Source organism: Microtus ochrogaster, chromosome 2 (assembly GCF_000317375.1).
Source record: "Microtus ochrogaster isolate Prairie Vole_2 chromosome 2, MicOch1.0, whole genome shotgun sequence".
Classification (NCBI taxonomy): Eukaryota; Metazoa; Chordata; class Mammalia; order Rodentia; family Cricetidae; genus Microtus; species Microtus ochrogaster.
In genome coordinates this window covers 14745160-14750864 of record NC_022010.1, presented here as the reverse complement: position 1 = coordinate 14750864, position 5705 = coordinate 14745160, and the positions used below count along the sequence as shown (strand labels likewise).

The following is a 5705-nucleotide window of genomic DNA, read 5'->3' as shown; positions in this document are numbered from 1 at the left end:
CTGAGTTCAATTCCCGGCAACCACATGGTGGCTCACAACCATCTGTAATGAGGTCTGGTGCTCTCTTCTGGCCTGCAGACATACACACAGAATATTGTATAAATAATGAACAAATAAATATTTTTTAAAAAAAGGGGGGAAGTGGCTAGGATATAGAATAAAGAATTCTTAACAACTCAATGATAAAAAGACAAAAATGTCAACTGAAATCTGGGCCAAAAGAGAGCTAGAGAGGTAACTCAGTGGTTAAGAGCACTGCCTGCTCTTCCAGGAGTTGGGTTCAATTCTCTGTACCCACAAGTGACTTAATCACCTGTAACTCTAGTTCCAGGGAATTTGATGCCCTCTTCTGGCCTCTATGGGCATTGAATGTACACAGTGAACAGACACATGTGCAGGCAAAACAATTTTAATAGCTATCTCTTAAAAAATACAAAACACACAAATGACCAACAAACAAGGACAGGATGCTCAGCATCATTAGCATTAAGAGTCTGCCATGTGCTTTGGGGATTCATTCATTAACCCCCTCATTCACATATTCACCCACTCATCCACCCACCCAAGTGTTTTCTGGCTGTAAATTATGAACCAGATTCAATGCTAAATTCTGGGACTACTGAGATGAGTAAGCTGTGTAGCCTACTCGTAAAGACATCACAGTCTGGAAGGAGAAATACAGAAACCACGTAAATTAACATGATGATACTACAAAAGCTAACTCTGAAGTGCTAGTCACTTTTTAATATATTTGTATCAATAGCTTATTATAAAGTAGGAATTGTGTCCATTTACAAATAAGCAAACTCTAGACAGTGCAGTTAAGTAACCTGCCCACTGTCATAGTGCCGATAAATGAGAAAACTAAGCTATGAGCCTAGGAAGTAGCTCTAAAGCCTAGATTCTGGTATGCAAACCCAGAAGAGATGCCTCATCTTCCAGAAAAAGCAGGTCAGAAAGACCAACCCAGACCAAAGCAAACGTGATTCCAACGGCAGTAGAGGGAGAAGAGGACTCCACAGGACAGTGCTGAGGATGGGGTTAGGGAGTGGACAGTCTAGGCAGAAGGAAGGAAAAAAAGAGATGTGAAAATACATGATACATCCAAGAACTACAAAAAGCTCAGCAAAACTTCTGGAAAGGAGCTCCGAGGTAGAAGGAACCTAATTTGCAAGGCCTCCTAGGCCACGGTTAGGAAACACACCCTGTACTTATGGGACTTCACACACAGGGGCAGCAGGACTGTGCTCTGGCAATAATATAGGGAATGAGATTTCATGGGCAGTAAGCAAGACAAAATTTGAGGGTATGAACAAAATCAGCACATGATAACAGCAGGGGACAATTCGGGATCCTGGTAATGGGTAGAATACAGGAGTGCAGGCAGGGTGAATTTCTGTCTGGCCTGAGCAACAGGCAGAGCAAGGAAGTCAAAGAAGTGGAGGAAACAATTTGCAAGACCTAGGGAACAAACCAAAGCAAAGATACACATCAGGAACCAACATCATGTAAGGGCTAAGTTGTACCAGGGATTGCATCAGGGATGGTGAGGTTGAGAGGGCAGCCAGAAGGAAAAGTCTTTGATAGCAATCCTAAAACTGAAAATATTAAAAAAGTGACCCCAACCAAGACTGATCCCTCCAGGAATGCCAGGATGACATGAAAAGCAGGAGAAAGTTGCTCTCATCAAGAGCCAGGGAAGTCTCAAGAAACAAACGGTCAAGAGTTTCTACAGTGTGAAGATGGACCTGGATTCAATTTCCAGTACCTACATGGCGGTTCACAACTGTCTATAACTCCAGTTCCAGGGCACCTGACACCCTCATAAAGACATACATGCAGGCAAAACACCAATGCACTTAAAAAAATTTTTTTAATGGGCAGTAGTGGCGCACGCCTTTGATCTGCATACAGGAGGCAGAGGTAAGCTGATCTGAGTCTACAATAAGTTCCAAGACAGCCAGAGTTACAGAGAGAAACTCTGCCTTGAAGGAGGGGGTGAAAAAAAAAAGGTAGTCAAGTCAGGAGACACAATAAAATGTAGCTAAATGTTTCTACAATTAAGACAGCTTTACAGGTCTGGTGGGCTCACAGCTACTTGGAAGGCTGAGGTAGGAAGATCAAACAGTAAGTTGAAGGCCAACCTGAGAAACTCAGTGAGATTGTCTCAAAAGTAAAAAGAAAACAGCAAACTGTTCAGTGGTGGCGCACGCCTTTATTCCCAGCACTTAGGAGGCAGAGGCAGGCAATCTCTGAGTTCTAAGGCCAGCCTGGTCTACAGAGGGAGTTCCAGGACAGCTAGGACTGTTACACAGAAAAACCCTGTTTGGAAAGGAAAAGAAAAAGAAAAAAGAAAGAAAGGAAAGGAAAAAGGAGTAATAAAGAAAAGTGAAATAAAAGTAGAGGAAGGAGGGAGCTGGAGAGATGGCTCAGAGGTTAAGAGCATTGCCTGCTCTTCCAAACGTCCTGAGTTCAATTCCCAGCAACCACATGGTGGCTCACAACCATCTGTAATGAGGTCTGGTGCCCTCTTCTGGCAGAATATTGTATACATAATAAATATTTAAAAAAAAAAGTAGAGGAAGGAGCTGGAGAGATGGCTCAGAGGTTAAGAGCACTGGCTGCTCTTCCAGAGGTCCTGAGTTCAATTCCCAGCAACCACATTGTGGCTCACAACCATCTATAATGAGTATAATGAGATAGATCTGGCTCCCTCTCCTGGCATGCAAGTTACATAGAGGCAGAACACTGTAAATAAATCATAAAAAAAAAAAAGATTTAAAAAGTAGAGGAAGTGACCAAGATGGCTTAGTGGCTGAAGACACCTGCCACCATGCCTGATATTCTTAGTTTGATCCCAATAGAACCCACTCCTTGCACATGGAAAGTATGGCCATATATGTATGTACACACAGAACAGACACATTTTTTAAAGTTCAATGGTAGAGAACCTGCCCACTAAGTCCAAGAACCTGAGTTTAATTCCCAAAGCTGGGTTAGGAGGACAGGTCTAAGCTTCCCACCAACGTTATCCCCCTGTACAACACAGCCAAGCTGACATCAAATTCCTCAAGTATAACGGACATGCACCCCCACACACACACACACACAAATAGGTATGACCAGTGTTGGAGTCCTGGGACACATCATACCTGCAGGCGTTAAGGAAGGTTCTGGGTTTGTTTATGTACTGAGGGTAAGAAGAAGATAAAAACACCCAGGGGATGGAGGGACCTCTGGAGAACTCAAGAAAGCTAAAAACTTTCCCTAGAAAAACAAACCTAATCACAAAGTTGCCAAATTTTCCCATATAGGTTCAGGGACCTGACTTACGATTTCACTATGAGCTGGGTATGGTGTAGTAGCCCACTCTATAGGAGTTTATAGAATTAAACATTTGGGCCGGGTGGTGGTGGCACACGCCTTTAATCCCAGCACTAGGGAGGCAGAGGCCAGCCTGGTCTACAAGAGCTAGTTCCAGGACAGGAACCAAAAGCTAAGGAGAAACTCTGTCTCGAAAAACACACAAACAAACAAACAAACATTTGGGAGCTGAACAGAGAGGAACCTCAAGGGCATTCCTGGCTACCAGTAGAATTGGAGGACAAGAGAAAAAGGTGGGAAGGGGAGGCAGAGAGTCGAAGAGAAAAACAGAAAAAGACTGAAATTTCACTATTTAAGGGTTAGCAAGATGGCTTAATGAGTGAAGGTGCTTGCTAAGCCTAGTGACCTGGGCTTGATCCCTAGGGCCCATGTGGGAGAAGGAAAAAAAAATCCCAGTTTGTCCTCTGAACTCAGGAGACTTAAGGAGAATAAAAAGTTCAAGAACCTGGGATATATTAAGAGATGCTGATGCCAAAAACAAAAAAACAAAAAAACCTTTGAAGCCAGGTAGTAGTGGCACACACATGGACTCCCAGCACTTGGGAGGCAGAGGTAGGCAGATCTCTGTAAGTTCAAGGCCAGCCTGGTCTACAGAGCAAGTTCCAGGCCAGCCAGGGCTACACAGAGGAAACCCTGTTTGAAAAACCAAAATTAAACAAAAATCAGCGGGGCGGTGGTGGCGCACGCCTTTAATCCCAGCACTCGGGAGGCAGAGGCAGGCGGATCTCTGTGAGTTCGAGACCAGCCTTGTCTACAGAGCTAGTTCCAGGACAGGCTCCAAAGCCACAGAGAAACCCTGTCTCGAAAAAAAAAAAAAAAAAATCAAAGGTGATGAAAAAATGGGATGGTAAGGAGGGCTAAGTGGACTGAGCCACAGCCTGAAGTACCTGCAAAATGCACAGTGTCTGGGCTGACAGCAACTCTGCAAGGACTGTAAGAAAACCACGGCTGCTGGAAGCCTCGGCTTAGAATGTTGTCTGCCTAGTAAATATGAAAGGGGAAATCCTGCACTAATGGAAGCCCGCAGAGAGCTTCTCTTGCTAACTGCTCCAGAAGGGCTGTCCCCAGCTTGGCCCATGCAAAGAGGAAACACTACCTGGCTACAAGACTAGGCCCCTTCCTCGTTAGTATAGTGAAGAAAAAAAAAAAAAAAAAGACTAGGTCCCTTCCTAACAGCAGTCTCCCCCAGAAAGGGCAGCGCCTCAAAATGCGCTCTTCAGCCCAGAGACAAGCTGGCTGTGCTGACTCAGAACTCGGGAGGCCGAGGCAGAAGAACTGCTCCAAGTTAGGGGCCGCCCTGGACAGCACTGCAAAAATAAGGCGGCGAGCCGCTGTCCCAGGAACCGAAGCAAACACTTCTTATCCTGTCAAGGACCCTGGGCCACAGCAGCTAACAGGAACCCAACCCAGATGGCCCAAAGCCGCGAAGACACCATCGGATACTATGATGTTCTGATGCCATGGTAACCGTAAACTCTTGGCAGACCTGAACTGAACCATGAGTCGAGGCAGGGATGATGGACCATGATCCTGAGAGCTTTCCACACGCAGGGAGCGCTGCCGGAGGGGCAGGCGGGCCAGACCTCCAGACCCAACCCTCTCGAGTGTGCCCGGGTTCATCCGGAGGGTGGGCACGCCGAGGAGCGGGCAGCAGGACCAGGAAACCCAACACTGGGCCCTGGTAAAGGAAACTGCGGACCGGCAGGCTCGGGGCGACTCACGAGAGCCCTTCTGCTGACTTCCTCCGGTGTGTGTGGGGGGGGGCGGGGGTCCGGTATGTTCGCTTGAACATCCTCACCGCATCGAGGAGAGGCGAGCAGCGCTAGAAACAGGCACCTGGCTCCCCGGGGCCCGCGGAGCCCGCAGGATAAGGTGACCCACCCGGTCCCGCGTTCGTGGACATGTCTACCTGGCGGCCGGGCTGCTGCAGACGCTATCTCGTTCGCACGGCGGCTCTGGGCTCGGGCTAAGAGCAGCAGCACTTCAACTTTCTTCCCCGCTGTGCTCAACGCAAGCCTTGGGGCGAATCTTCGCGGTCAACACACCTCGAGCTTTGTTTTCCACGCACAATTCTCCCCGCTCCCTCCGCTCGGGGAGAGGGGCTGTTGCGCGGCCGGCCGCCGAGGCCGAGAGCTCTCGCCCGCCGGGTTCCGGATGGCCCGCGCCTGCCACGGCTCGCACCCCTTCCTGTCTCGGCTGCCCACGGCGGGCGAGCGCGCGGCGACTAGACAAAAGCTCGGGCCGTCGGCCCACGGGCCGCGGGCGTCCTCCGGCCCCGAGGACGCCGGTCCCGGTGCAACTTCGACCGCGGGAGGCGGCGG

At 48.4% G+C, this 5705-nt stretch overlaps 1 protein-coding gene across 6 annotated transcripts in view; it reads right to left on the bottom strand.

Moving 5' to 3' along the window:
- Kdm2b (lysine demethylase 2B) overlaps window positions 1–5705 on the bottom strand; it is a 128248-nt gene that overhangs the window by 26207 nt on the left and 96336 nt on the right. The gene's annotated exons all lie outside the window — the stretch shown is intronic.